This window comes from Mesocricetus auratus, unplaced genomic scaffold (assembly GCF_017639785.1).
Source record: "Mesocricetus auratus isolate SY011 unplaced genomic scaffold, BCM_Maur_2.0 Super-Scaffold_100003, whole genome shotgun sequence".
Lineage (NCBI taxonomy): Eukaryota > Metazoa > Chordata > Mammalia > Rodentia > Cricetidae > Mesocricetus > Mesocricetus auratus.
In genome coordinates, this window is record NW_024429188.1 from 31658220 (window position 1) to 31674544 (window position 16325).

Below are 16325 nucleotides of genomic sequence, written 5' to 3' on the forward strand. Positions count from 1 at the left end.
CCTCTGTCTCGTTCAATGTTTCAGTCATCTTCAGCAGAATTACCTGAGCTCTACCTAATGTTTGGCTGTGGGTCTCAGTATCAGTTACTGGATAATTAGGCTAGGCAACAATCTATGAGTATAGCAGAATATTGGTAGGTCATCATTACATTGACATTCTTTTCCTTCCAATCATTTTTTGTTCTCTCCTAGGCCTCTGGGCCATGCAGCCTCTGTAATCTGTCAATCCATGTAGTGTCAAGGGTGTGCATGGTCTGAGACTGCTTTACCACTGCCATACTCTCTGTGTCACACTTATCTCATCACATCCAATATTAAGGAAATATTGTAGGTCATGGGTAATTTGGCTGTGCTGATGTCCCAATCCCTCCACTAGAAGTCTTGCCTAGATGCAGGAGATGGACAGTTCAGTCTACTATTCCCTATTGCTAGTAGTCTCAACCAGGGTCATATTCCCAGGTTAGCAGGAGTTTCCCTTGCACCAGGTTTCTACCCCTCCCGGTAATGCCCTTTGTTTGCAGTCGCTTATTTCAGTACTCACATTCATACTCTCAACCTCATCCCTCATGTTCCCAGCCCCATCAAAACCCAGTCCACTCAAGAAATCTTGTATTTCCACTTTCCAGGAATATCTTAGTAGGTCCTTCTTAGCTCTCTTTGTTTCATAGCATTTCTTAGTCTGTGGTTATCCTTTACTTTATAGCTAATATCCAGTAATAAGTGAGAACATTCCATGTTTTCTTTTCTAGGTCTGGATTATCTCACTGAAGATGACTTTTTCTAGTTCCATCCAATTTCATGGTGTCATTATTTTTAACAGCTGAAAAATACAACATTGCATAAATGTACCACAATTTAATTCTTTATCCATTTTCAATTTAGTGACATCTAGGTTATTTAAAGATCCTGGCTACTATGCAAGGTCCTGGATCATAGCTGGATCTTGGGTTAGATGAATTTCCAATTTCTAAGAAATGAACAAATTGATTTCCAAACTGGCTATAAAAAGTTTACACTTTTCTCAGGGATGGAGGACTGTTCCCCTTATTCAATATCTTCTCCAACATGAATTGTCACTTGTGTTTTTTATCTGAGCCATATTGACAGGTATATGACAGAATCATAGAGTCACTTTAATTTGCATTTCCCTGTTGACTAAGAATATAGAAAATTTCTTGAAGTGTGTAACTGCTTTATGGGATTCTTCTGTTGAGAATTTTCTGATGTGATCTGTTCCACATTTATTAATTGTGTTACTTAGAAACCAGTCCTCTGTCAGATGTGGGCTTGGTGAATATCTTTTCCGATTATGTATGCTGCTGTTTTCTCCTATTTATGGTGTTCTTAATCTTACAGAAGCTTTGTACTTTCTTGGGGTTCCACTTAATAATTGTTGATCTTAGTGACTACACTATTGGTGGTTTTTTCAGGAAGTTTTCTCCTGTGCCAATGTGTTTAAGGCTATTGAGCACTTTCCTTTCTTTCAGTTCAAATATATCTGGATTTATGCTGAAATATTTGATCCACTTCATTTAAATTTTGTGCAGTGTGATAGGAATCTATCTGCATTCTTCTTCATCCTGAATTCCAGTTATTCCAGCAACAATTGTTGAAGATGTTTTATTTTTTCCAGTGTATAATTTTGTCTTCTTTGTCAAAACTCAGGTGTCCATAGGTATGTGGATTTATATCTAGATCCCCGATTCAGTTCTGTTAATCCACATGTCTGTTTTTACATCAATACCGTGCAGACTTTATCCCTTTATCTCTGTATTGCAGATTGGAATCGTGGATGATGATACTTCTGGAATTTCATTTATTGTAAAGAATTTCTAAAACTATAATGGGGTTTTCACTTTTCCATGAAGTTCAGTATTGTTCCTTCAATTTCTGTAAAAAATTGTCTTGGGTTTGAACAGATATTGTGCTGAATCTGTAGATTGATTTTTACAATAATAATTCTACTGATCCATAAGCATGAGATATCATTTCATCTTCTGATATATTCACTAATTTCATTCTTCAAAGACTTGAATTTCTTGGCATAGGGGTCTTTCATCTTTTTGGTAAGGTTTAACCAAGATATTTTATACTATTTGTGGCTGTTTTGAAGGGTGTTCTGTCCCTGATTTCTTTCTCTGTCCAATTATCATTTGTATATAGGATAGTTACTGATTTATTTTAGTTAACAGCTACTTCATTAAAGTGTTTACAAACTGTTGGAGGTCCTGGTGAAATTTTTGGTTTATTATGTATATTATCATATCATCTGCAAATAATGATATTTCACATCTTTCTAATTTTTATCCCCTTGATATCTTTAGTTGTGCTGCTGTTGAAGCTAGAATTTCAAGTACTATATTGAGTAAGTATATAGATAGTGAACAGCCTTGTCTTGTTTCTGATTTTAGTTTAATTTCTTTGAGTTTCTATTAATTCTTTTGGATATTAGCTTGCTATATATTGTTTTTATTATGTTTAGTTATGTCCCTAGTAATCTTCTATCCCGAAGACTTTTATCATGAGGGGACTTTAGATTATGTCAGAGTCTTTTTCAGCATATAATGAGATGATACTATGATTTGTTCTTTGTTTTTCCCGTGGTAGATTACACTGACATATTTTCTGATATTGACCCATCCCTGCATCATTGGTATGAAGTCTTCTTGATCTGGCTGGATGATCTTTTTAATGTTTCCTTGGATTAGGTTTGTGAGTATTTTATTGAGTATTATGGCACTAGTATTCATGAAGGGAACTGGTCTTTAATCCCCTTTTTTTGAGTCTTTGTATGTTTGGAGAATCAGAGAGATGGTGGCCTCATAAAAACTGCTGTCAATGTTCCTTTAGTTTCTATTTTGTTGATTAGTTTGAGGAGTATTGGCATTAGCTTTCTTTGGAAGTCCATTAGAATTGTGATCTAAACCTGTTTGGCCCTCAGCTTCTTTTTTTGGGGGGGACATTATTAATGTCTTGTTATATTTCCCAGGTATCTGATAGAGAATCAAATGGAAAATCATGTACAGGAAGCTAGATGAAGCCTTTATTCTAGAATTAGCTAGTACTCTATATGATCATTAATATCATTAGAAAAAGATTAAAATTATTGGTTTAAAGATAAATATGGAACTAGTGAATGTCCAGAAATCTACATGATGACTGCATCTAACAATCTTAGCAATAATGGAGAGGCTACCTTAATTGCACTTCTGAGATAATGAGATCGATGACTACCTTATATGCCATCCTAGAGCCTTCATCCAGTAAATGATAGAATAAGTAGCAGACAGTCATAGCTAAAGTAATCAAAATTCAATCAAGTTTTTTTCTAAAGAATCCAAATGTGTATCCTGAAATTTCTTTTCCGCCAAAGCTAATTATCTCTGAGGTTCAACTGATAATTCTCTTGGACTGTTTAAGTCCTTGTCACAATCTAATGTTTTGAACAAATTATTCAGTTCAGTTTTTATAGTCCAATTATGGACCTTACATAGTAAATATCTCATAGTAGTCTTTGAAAGTCATTAAGAGTCAGAAATGCATCTCTTCTAATTTGCACCTTTTGTAGTCTAATATTTTGTAGACGTATTTTATATCTTAAATAATTAATGGAATCTCCTTTCTGTATTTTTTCGGTTGCAATTCATAATCCCCAACACGGCAAAATTATCTTTGTTTCTTCAAAATTTGCAGTCAACAAGTAAAATATCGTCCACATAATGGCAAACTATAGATTGAGGAAATTGCTTATGTATTATTTTCAATGGCTGACTTACAAAATATTGGCATAGGGTGAGACTGTTTATCATTTCCTGTGGGATAACCTTCCATCCTCTTAGCAAGATCAAAATTATTACAACTAGGCTCTATGTAGGCAAATTTTTCTGTCTTTTCCTTGCAAAGGTGTTGTAATAAAAAGTGGCACAAAAGAAAAAGACACCATGCTTAGTTATAGGATATTCACAAAAGTTCAACTAAGATTTATAAAAGTATGATAGATTTTTTATTGAGAGCATAAATTGGTCTAAAATATGTGTGCATTTGTGGATACTTTAAATTTGAGAATGCAGCTATATTAACACAAAATTAGATAACAAATGGCACTAATAGTAATATAAACCTTGCAACAAAATTTCTGAATATATTATTCACTGGATTTTAAGAAGGGATGATTTGAAGAAAGATAGTATAGTGGCCGAGAAAATTCATACAATTATGAGAAACTAATGTATAATGGATATATACTTGAAAGAAAAAAATGATAGATGAAAATAAGATTAGCTTCTTTACTAAATTTCACAATGCCTTTTAGAGCTACATTTAAAATATCGTTTGATAGAATATCATTGTAGAGTAAAATAAATATCAATTAATTTAAGATGCTGAGATGACTAATACCATGTAACGTGAAATAATAAAGACTGAGAGTCTGATATTGGGGATCAGACTTCAAGATGAAAATCAGAAAAGCAAAACAGCTGGCCACTAGCTCTCACCACTAGCTCAGGCTGAAAGGGCTGATTGATGCAGGAGCTCTTCACCAAGTCTCAAAGGGCTGCCTCTCCTCAGTGTGCCTGGAGAACAAACACCTCTCTGAGAAGTTGCTTTTGTCTTATATACTTCCCTATTGTTGGGATTAAAGTGTGAGCTATAATTCTCTTTTAGACTGACTCACTAACGCTCATGTAGATCTGGGTGGCCTTGGACTCACAGAGATTCCTCTATCTATTAATGCTGTTTCCGAGCATTAAAGATATATACCACCAACTACTAGCTTCTTCTGACTGTTGTAATTAAAGGTTTTTATCACCACTGCCTAAACTCTATAGCTTGAGCCTGACTTTACTTTTCTAAATCCTCAGTCAATCTTTAATAAATCATAAATAATATGTCACTACAATACCACATAGTGGAAATAAAATAATTTTGGGATTGGTATGTGAAATAAGATTGTTTAAGCTGGGTGTTGGTGGTAGCACATGCCTTTAATCCCTGCACTCGGGAGGCAAAGGCAGGCAGATCTCTGTGAGTTCGAAGCCAGCCTGGTCTAAGGAGTGAGTGCCAGGACAGTCTCCAAAACAATATAGAGAAACCCTTTCTCGAAAAACCAAAAAATGATTGTTTTTATTTAAATAACAATAAATAAATAAAATATAATTACAAAAATAAAATACCTCATTGGGGAAGTTTTTAGGAAAAAAATCAACCAGAAAATTATAACATATAGTGGATGTAATTAATATATTTATTCTCTTAAAATGCATACAGGAAAGGAGGATACAATGCAAATGATGTAGAGAAAATGATACAGCAGAGTATTTTATTATGTAAGTTTGCTTGATAAATTATGAATCCATTCACATTAAAGAAAAAATCAGATTAGCATACACCAGCAAGTTTTAAATATTTTGGAAGAATTTATCTGACATTTTAAAATTGTTAATTATTTAAAATTCTAAATAAACCAGTAAACAAAATAATGAAACATGGATATGCAAGATTACTCCATATATAAAGGTATTTTATACTAAATATGATGACCCACATTTATCTAGATTATTTATTTATGGATATCTGGACTCTATACTGTGAAAGAAGAGAACCAATTCCAACATGTTATATTATGTCCTCCAATTTTATATTATGCAGCATATACTTTGTGTATATACATACACAAAGACATACACCCATAATATTTAAGGACAAAAAGTAGCTCTGAGACTTCTACATAATTTTACTTTAAATAAATTAGTGAAATTTTTATTTGTAAGTGTCCACTGACACTTTTGTAAACATTTTTGGAGATTTTTTAATATGTTTGCCTAATGTATGTATGTGCGCCACATTTGTGTCTGAGGAAGTCTGAGACTGAGTCCCCTAGAATTGGAGTTCCCAAAAGTTTCGAGATACCATTTGTGTGCGAGAAACACAGCTGAGGTTTAATGTGTAAACACTACAACTTTGAGGGAAAATATTTCTCCAGTACATGTGTTGCAGCTCTGAGGAAAAAAAGCTTCTCAAACACAATTGTTGTAGCTCCAAAGGGCAATGTATACTGGAAGTTGGGAGCAAAGTATTAACACAAAGACACACCGAAAACAATCCACACACAGGAGATTTATTGAGAGAGACAAAAGAGAGTGGCTCTCTCTCCTTGGGCAAAAAGCCACAAAAATTGACTGAAGAGGAGACAGGCTTCCAACAGGGTTTCTGGGAGGAAGACACTTCCCAGAAACCTGGGATTGGTGGGATTTTGTGGCCTGATATTGAGCTTCTTTTTCTGCAGGGCAAATCTTGGCTGCATGTGTTTTGATGGAGTGGAAAAGGCTATTTAAAGCCCTTAGAGTAGTCTGAGGGGTGGGTCCAGGGTCAGGGCCTGCTTGTATTCTGTAATAGCAAAAATGCTCGTAATTTCTGAGCCACCTCTCCAGACCCCTGAGAACTTTTACCATATAGCCCAATAAATATAGAACTTACCAAGTAAATAAAATTGCACAATACTTGATTATAGTAAGAGCCAAAACATGAGTATCTTTTGTATTTAACTTGAATATACCATAAACCCATACTTTTCACCTTATGAGATCAGATAATTCTTAAAATATTCAGCAGTAGCAATTAGAAATTATTTAGGTACTCATTGAAATTTTACAAATACTATTTCAACTTTTCTTTATGCCAAAATAAACTGCTGATAATAGGAATACTTACTATGCAAAGGAGATAAAAGTATACAATGGAATTTGGAGCAGATAAAGTAATACTTATGCCATGTAAACAGATTAAAATTTTGATATACATCAAGAGAATTTTAAAAAAGTAATCATTAAATTCATATTGTACATGAAGTTTGGGCAGTTGCTATCAAAATGTGTAATAAGTCAAACACTGATTTTGTATTGTAAAAAATGAAGAAATTTAATAGGTGAACTTTAGTGGAAACTGTTGGACAACGGTGTGACAAGAGTATAGACATTCAACTCCATGAGTTGGACACTAAAAAATTCACGAATGCTTCATTAACAGAAATGAATATAAGGAATAAGTTAAATGTCTAACAGCAGGAAATAGCTTAGCAGCATGATTTCCAAACTCCTTACACTTTTCTAAAGTATTTTAATGATACTTTAGATTTTAACACAAGAATATTAATTTGGTTTTCACATCTTTTGTAAATTACTTAACAGTCAGATTTTGACACTTCATTATTCAAATATTGTAGCATTTGTAAATTGTTATCATAAATATAGCAGTTTAGCCATAATTTTTTTTGTGTAAGCAACCTGGGGGATCATTTCCATCATTGTTTGTGTGTACATAAAAGAATCAAGTAATTTAAAGACATTTTGGTCTTTTTCATGAAATTTCACACCATAAGTATTCTTTTTTATTTGAATTTTAAATAGCTTGCTTCACATGTCAATCCCAGTTCCCTCTCCCTCCCCTCCTCCCTCACCCCTCCACCATCCCACCCAGCCTCCCACCCTATCGCCATTTCCTTCCACATAGGGGACATTTGGAGTCTGTCATTTAACTCAGGGCAGGGTCCAGGCACTCCCCTAAGAGTCCAGGCTGAGAGAGCATCCTTCTTTGTGTTATGAACACATGAAGCCCGTTTGTTTGCCAGGGATAAACACTGATCCACTGCACAGGGCCCACACACTCGGGGGTCTGGATCAGTCCCATGCTGGCCTCCCAGCTGTCTGTCTGGAGTCTAAGAGCTCTCTCTCCCCTGTTCAGATCAGCTGTCTCTGCTTGTTTTGCTAGCCCATTCTTTACCAATTTGCTCATCGCTCCTCTCTCTCTCTCTCTCTCTCTCTGTCACTGGGTTCCATGGGTTCAATTCAGTGTTTAACTGTGGGTGTTTGCCTCTGCTTCCATCAGTCACTGGATGAAGGCTCCAGTATGGTTGTGGACATCAAGTTGATTATCAGGAATGGGCATTCGAGGTGTTTTCTCCACTATTGCTTAGCTTGCCAATTGGTGTCATCCCTTTAGATCACTAAGGTCACAATGGTGCCTGATCTGTCTTCTAACCTATGATTCCCTCTTCTCCCTATTCTACACCCCCACTTAACCTTTCTGTTCCACCATGACCTACTCTCTCTTCCTCTTCTCCTCCTGCCTTCTTCCCAGCTCCCACTCCCCCCTACCCCTCACTATGTTCCCCATCTGTTCAGAAGATCTTGCCTCATTCCTCTTCTCTGGGGTACCATGTATATCTCTCTTAGGTTCTTTCCTGTTTCCCAGAGTCTCTGTCAGTGAAAGTGCAGACTGGCACTATCCTGATCCATGTCTAAAAATCCATATATGAGTGAGTACATACCATGTTTGCCTCTTTGTGACTGGGTTACCTCACTCAGGATGGTTTCTTCTAGTGCCATCCATTTACCTGCTACTTTCAAGATTCCATTGTTTTTTCTGCTGAATAATACTCCATTGTGTAAATGCACCACATTTTCTCTATCCACTCTTCAGGTGAGGGGCATCTAGGTTGCTTCCAGGTTTTGGCTATTACAAATAATGCTGCTATGAACATAGTGGAGCAGATGCCCTTGTTGTATGAATTTGTCTCATTTGGATATATGCGTAAGAGTGGAATTGCTGGGTCTTGTGGTAGACTGATTCCCATTTTCCTGAGGAATATCCAAACAGATTTCAAAAGTGGCTGTAGGAGCTGGCACTCCCACCATCAGTGGAGGAGTGTTCCCCTCTCTTCACATCCTCTCCAGCATAAATTGTCTTCGGTGTTTTAGATTTTAGCCATTCTAACAGGAATAAGATGGTATCTCAAAGTTGTTTTGATTTGCATTTCCCTAATGGCTAAGAATTTTGAGCACTTTCTTAAGTGTCTCTTGGCCATTTTAGCCTCCTATATTGAGAATTCTCTATTTAGTTCTGTACCCCACCTTTTAATTTGATCCTTTTGTGTTTTGGAGACTTGCTTCTTGAGTCTTTGTATATTTTGGAAATCAGCCCTCTGTCAGATGAGGGGTAAGTGAATATGTTTTCCCATTCTGTGGGCTGCTTTTTGTCTTGCTGAATGTGTCCTTTGCCTTACAGAAGCTTCTCAGTTTCAGGAGGTGCCATTTATTAATTTTCTATTTCAATGTCTGTGTCACTGGTGTTATGTTCAGGAAGCATTCTCATGTACCAATTCATTCAAGGGTTCCTCCCACTTTCTCTTCTAAGAGGTTCAATGAGGCTGGATTTATGTTAATGTCTTTGATCCATTTGAATTTAAATTTTGTGCATGGTGATAGAGATGGACCTATCTGCAAATTACTACACATCCATATCCAGTTGGACCAGCACCATTTGTTGAAGATGCTTTCTTTTTCCATTGTATAACTTCAGCTTTTTTGTCAAAAGTAGTTTTCAGAACAAGTACTCTATAATATAGTTTGAAGTCAGGGATGGTGATGCCTCTATAAGTTCCTTTATTGTATAGGGTTGTTGTGGGTATCCTGGGATTTTTGTTTTTCCATATAAAGTTTAATATGTTTCTTTCAAGGTCTGTGAAGAATTATTTTGGCATTTTGATGGGGATTGCATTGAATATGAAGATTGCTTTTGGGAAGATTGCCATTTTTACTATGTTGCTCTTACCTCTCCAAGAGCATGGGAGATTTTTCCATTTTCTGATATCTTCTTTAACTTTTTTCTTTAAGAGACTCAAAGTTATTGCTATATGTCTTTCAATTGTTTGGTTAGTGTTTCTCCAAGATATTTTATGCTCTTTGTGGCTATTGTAAGGTGTGATATTTCTATGATTTCTTTCTCAGCCCATTTATCATCTGTATATAGTAGGGCTACTGATTTTTTGCTTTAATATTTTATCCTGTAACTTTACTGAAGGTATTTATCAGCTGTAAGCATTCTCTGATAGAGTTTTTTGGGTCACTTATGTAAACTATAATATCATCTGCAAATAAGGAAAAGTTTGACTTCTTTCTTTCCAATTTGTATCCCATTGATTTCCTTTTGTTTTCTTGTTGCTCTAGCTAGGACTTCAAGTACAATATTGAAGAAATATGAAGAGAGTGGACAGTCTTGTCTTGTTCCAGATTGTAAGGGAATCACATTATGTTTCTGTCCATTACGTTGATGTTGATCATTGGTTTGCTGTATATTGTTTTTATCATGTTTAATTATGATACTGATCTCTCCAGGACTTTTATTATGAAGGGGTGTTGAATACTGTCTAAGGCTTTTTCAGCATCTAGCAAGATGACCATATGGTTGCTGTTTTCAGTTTGTTTATATGGTGGATTACATTGATGAATTTTCGCATGTTGAACCATTCCAGCATGCCTGGGATGAAGCGTAATTGATCATGGTGGAAGATTTTTCTGATGTGTTCCTGGATTCGATTTGACAGTATTTTCTTTAGTATTTTTGCATCAATGTTCGTGAGGGATATTAGTCCGTTGTTCTCTTTCTTATTTGTGTCTTGTGTGTCTTGGGTCCCTAGGTAATTGTAGCCTTGTAAAAAGAGTTTAGCAATGCCCCTTCTGCTTGTATTGTGTGGAACATTTTGAGGAGTAATGGTTTTAGCTCTTCTTTGAATTTCTGGTAGAATTCTGCACTAAAACCATCTGGCCCTGGGCAATTTTTGATTGGGAGACTTTTGATGACTGTTCCTATTTCATAAGGGGTTCTAAGTCAGTTTAAATATATGATATGTTCCTGATTTAATATTGGTAAGTGATATCAATTCAAAAATTTGTCCATTTCCTTTAGATTTTCGAATTTTGTGGAGGACAGGATTTCAAAGTATAACATTATGATTCTCTGAATTTCCTCAGTGTCCATTGTTATGTGTCCTTTTTCATTTCTGATTTTGTCAGTTAGCTTGCTCTCTCTCTGCTTATTTTTGGTTTGGATAAAGATTTACCTATCTTATTGATTTTCTTCAGAATCAACTCTTTGTTTCATTGATTCTTTGCAAATTTTTCCTGGTTTCTACCTTGTTGATTTCAGCCCTCAATTTCATTATTTCCTGGCAGGTACTCCTCCTGGGTGAGTTTGCTTCTTTTTGTTCTAGAGACTTGAGTTGTGCTGTTAATTCTCTAGTGTGACTATTCTCCAGTTTCTTCATGTGGGCACTTAGTGTTATGAACTTTCCTCGAAGAAATGCTTTCAAAGTACCCCATAAGTTTTGGTATGTTGTGTCTTCATTCTTACTGTATTCCAGGAAGTCTTTAATTTCTTTCTTTATGTCTTCCTTGCCTCAGGGATGGTGCAGTTGCACATTGTTCAATTTCCATGGCTTTGTAGGGTTTCTCATTTGTGTTGCTGTTGAATTCTAATTTTAAAGCATGGTGGTCTGATAAGATACAGGGGGTTATAATAATTTATAATAATTTTTTGTATCTGTGGAGATTTGTTATATTTCCAATTATGAGGTCTGGTTTAGAGAAGGTTCCATATGGAGCTGAGGTGAAGTTATATTCTTCTGTGTTTGGATAGAATGTTCTATAGATGCTCATTAATTACAATTGGGTCATAACTTCTGTTACGTCTTTTGTTTCTTTTTTAGTCCCTGTCTGGATGTCCTGTCTAGTTGTGAGAACAGAGTGTTGAAGACTCCAACTAACAGTGTCTGAGATTTTATGTCTGATTTGAGCTTTAGTAATGTTTCTTTTACAAATGTGGGTGCCTTTGTATTTGAGGATAGATGTTCAGAATTGAGACCTTATCTTGTTGAACTTTTCCTGTGATGAATATGAAGTGTCCTTCTTCATCTCTTTTGATTGATTTCAGTTTGAAGTCTAATTTGTTTCATATTAGGATTGCTACACCAGCTTGTTTCTTGGGTCCATTTGATTGGAAAATCTTTTCCCAACCCTTTACTCTGAGGTAAGGTCTGTCCTTGAAGTTGAGATGTGTTTCTTGTATGAAGAAGAAGGATGGATTCTGCCTTGGTATCCATTGTACTGGCCTGTGTCTTTTTATATGCAAGTTGACATTGAGGGATATTAATGACCACTGATTATGTATTCTAGTTTGTTTTAGATTCATTGGTGGTGGTGTTCTTGTATGTGGATTTTCCCCCTTTTTCCTTTTGGCTGCTGGTAAAGTGGGATTATTTATTCCCTATGTTTTTCTGAGTGTATTTATCTTCATTGGTTTGTAGTTTTCCTTCTGGTACATTCTATGGTGCTGGATTTTTGGACATGTATTTTTTTAATCTGGTTTTGTTATGGAATATCTTGCTTTCTTCATCTGTAGTAATTGAAAGCTTTGGTGGGTACCTTAGTGTGGGTTGGCATCCTTGTTCCCTTAGTGTTTATAGGACATCTATCCAGGACCTTCTGGCTTTCATAGTTTCCACTAAGAAGTCGGGTATATTTCAGAAAAGTCTGCCTTTATATGTTACCTGACCTTTTTCTTTAGCTGCCCTTAATATTTTCTCCTTACTCTTTATGTTTGATTTTTTGATTAGTATGTGGCAAAGGGACTTCTTTTTCTGGTCCATGGTATTTGGTGTCCTGTAAGCTTTTGGTACTTTCATAGGCATATCCTTCTTTAGGTTAGGGAAGTTTTCTTCTATGATTGTGTTGAGTATGTTTTCTGCACCTTTGAGCTATATTTCTTCTCTTTCTTCTATACCTATTATTATTAGGTTTGGCCTCTTCACAGTGTCACATATTTCCTGGATATTTTGTGTTAGGGATTTGTTGGACTTGAGATTTTCTTTGTTTGATGACTATATCCTCTAATGTGTCTTCAGCACCTGAGATTCTCTCTTCCATCTCTTGTATTCTATTGCCTATACTTAAGTCTGAAGTTCCTGATCATTTACCCATATTTTCTATTTCCAGCATACCCTCGTTCTAGGTTTTCTTTATTGTCTCTATTTCAATTTTCAAGCTTTGGACTCTTTGAGTTGTTTCCTTCACTTGTTTGTTTGTTTTTTCTTGGCTCTCTTTAGATTCTTTAAGTGATTTTTTTATTTCTTGAAGTTTTTTTCATTTTTTTCTATTTCTTTAAGGGATTTGTCTTGTTTCCCCTTTGATGGTGTCTATAATCTTCATAAAAAATTTTAAGGTCTGTTTCTTCTGTTTCATGTATATTGTGCTTTTCATGTCTTGCTGGTGCGGAGTCTCTAGATTTTTGTGATGTCATATTGGTCTTATAATGCTGAAGGTGTTCTTATACTGTCTTTTTGACATCCCTTATTCAAGTGGGTGCAGGTGTGGTGTCTCTGTCCCCAGTAGTTTCCCTGTGGCATATGTGGACCAAGACTTCAGTTTCTGCAACTCTAATTGGTCTGGCTTCTCCTGTTATTCTACAAATTCATGGAGAGCTCATTGGGCGGAGGGAGAACCAAGTGTGGGGTATTTCAGAAATCTTCTTCCTGCCTGAAGTGGCATGGTGCTGGTGTGGGAAGAGCAGAGGGTGGGGTGTGGCAAGACTCACATCCTTCCTTTCTGGGCAGGTCCAATTGATGCCATGATCAGGCCCAGATAGATGGAGCAAGAGGGTGATGGGTGAGGGTTTGGTCCTGAGGAGGACCCAAGCTTAACTGAAGTGGGGTGCTTGGGTGTGGGGAGAGCCGAAGGTGGAGTCCAGATTTGTATACCTTAAGATTCAGGAACAATTGGAACCTATAGTAAATATAACTTCATGGTAAAACAGCCTGACCATGATTAACTTTTGAGTGGGAAACATGATTCATAGCTATGTTATTTTTTGTATATGTATATGGTATGACTGCATATATGTCTGTGAGTATTCATTTGTGCACATGCTTGTAGAGCCAAGAGATTGATGTCCAGTCTTCTTTGTTTACTTGCTGCCTTTCATATGTAGGCAGAGGTCTAATCATTTAACCTAGAACTCATTGTTTTCTCTAATCCATTTTGGCTAGTCATCCTCTCCCAGAAATTTTCTGTCTCTACTTCCCAAATGCTGAGTTGGCAGGGAAGCCACCTCACCCAATTGTTTTTGTTGTTGTTGTTGTTGTTTTGTTTGTTTGTTTGTTTGGTTGGTTGGTTTTTGGAAGAATCAGTTTTTTTGTTTTTTAAATTAGAAACAAGCTCAGTTAACATGTCAATCTTAGCTCCCTCTCCTTCCCCTCTTTCCCCTGCCCTACACAGCCCCTTTACCCACTACCCTATTGCCCCTTCAGCTATCCAGGGATGGTGACAGACACTGCATGGGGATTCTCAAAGTCTGTCATATCAACCCTGGCAGGGCCTTTGCCATCCCTAATGTGACCAGGCTGAGAGAGCATCCATCCATGTGGAATGGGATCACAATTGTTATGATATATGGATTCTGATTATTCAACTCCCATCCTTACCCTTGTATATCAATTACTTTGTTTCATGTCTGAATGATCACTTTCCCAATCTCATGATATTTGATATCTTGCCCAGTGATTTCTAAATTAATTAACATTAAACCAGGATGTTAGACAACACTGCTTTCTCAGCAATCCAAGAGAATATCAAATTTCAGAGCTAGAATCTAAGACCACATCTTTTTAATTAAAAAATATCCGAAGTTCCCCTAACTTTCCTGGGGAGTAAATACAGGATGGGATGGGTTGTTGGTCAGACTAATGGGAGAATGGGAGGGAGAGCAAAATGGGATTGATATGTAAAGTAAGATTGTTTCTAATGTAAATAAAAGTTACAAAGAAATCTAAATTTAACTATAAACTCCATTGATATATCCTGTGATATAATTACTTCTTTAAGTATTATTTACATGATGATTAACTTCTAGGAAAAAATTGTCTTTTGAATCTTCCACAAATTTAGTATTATTATGCCTTAATTTTTCAGGGTTAGAGGTCTATTTTTGGCATGTTTTGCATTATATTTACTGGCCAAACATTGTAATTTTTATTAAGGTTACTAAAAGAGAGCTCATAGATCGATCAATAAAGAACAAATTTTCATATATAAAATACTTTACTTCTGTAGTCATTCTTGCTAGTATATTTAAAATTCTTAGACTAAGTAGGATCTTTGTTCACATAGAGGAAAAGTATTTCATCTAAACAGCAAATTAACAAAATAATAGCAACATATTCTTATCTTGGTAACATTCAGGTAACCATTTTTACAATATTAAACTGAAATGAAATTACTTTTCTATATCACTTTACATTTATTCTTTCATATAACACAAGATATCAACAAATCCCTATGTATAAAATTATATTAATTATACTCAGTTGATAATGATTTATGAAAAAATACTTCTGTCAAATCAATATACTTCCATAAAACTGACTTAAATAAAACTTTACAATGCACTATGATTTCCACTATACTATGATATTATATAACAAATCATCCTTATATTCAAATGTTTGGGTTTGTTTTTTTTTTGGTTTTTTTATGAGACAGTGTTTCTCTGTATTGTTTTGGAGGCTACTGGTCCAGCCTGGCCTCGAACTCACAGAGATCCGCCTGCCTCTGCCTCCTGAGTACTGGGATTAAAGGCGTGCGCCACCACCACCCAGCTGTATTCAAATGTTTTAAATGAAAAATGAAGGAACTATAAATAATCAAGTTAAATAAAAAACAAACTCTAAAAAAGTCCTAATCTTAATTTCATTATGGTTAGACTTTTCAAATGAAAACATATGTGCAAGCACACTTCACTAAAACAAATGACTTATTTTACCTTGGTAAAGATCTCAATATACTTTGGAAGTGATCATTAGAATGGATTCCATTTTATGTTATTGCAGTGATAGACATGAGATGACTAGTTTTAATGCTAGATATTTATGGACGTGAACCTATGTAGGAGTTACATACATATTCTGTGTGCTCTTAGATGATTCTAGCCACTGTACTAGTATTTTCTGAATTCAGTTCACCTAGGAGTTGTGCAGAAATACAGCATGTAATTGTTGTTATGCTCAAATTATTCAATAATATAACAATTGTGTTGAAAGAGATTTATGTATTCAAAAGATGTAGTGCAGCTGAATTTGAGGTAGCCCCTTCTCTCCCATAAAATTGACAGAATCCAAATAAAATATGCCAAGTTAGTATACTTGACTCATATTTATATTTCCAGTGGGTGCCTCCACATAAATATATTATTGCATTAAAGTAATTTCAGATTTATTACTTTTACAACATTGGAAACATTTCTGCAAATTTATATGGGCTAGTGTAATTTATTCAACATGTACATACTGCACATTAATGGAATTTGACTCATTCCCATCAGCAAAGTACATGTGTGCTTTTAACCATAGGTCTGCTATTTTAAAAATGAGGTTCCTATGGTGAAATGGACAGAGACAAGAAATTATGTAGTTCCTGAAATGCATTTAAAGATAGTCCCAG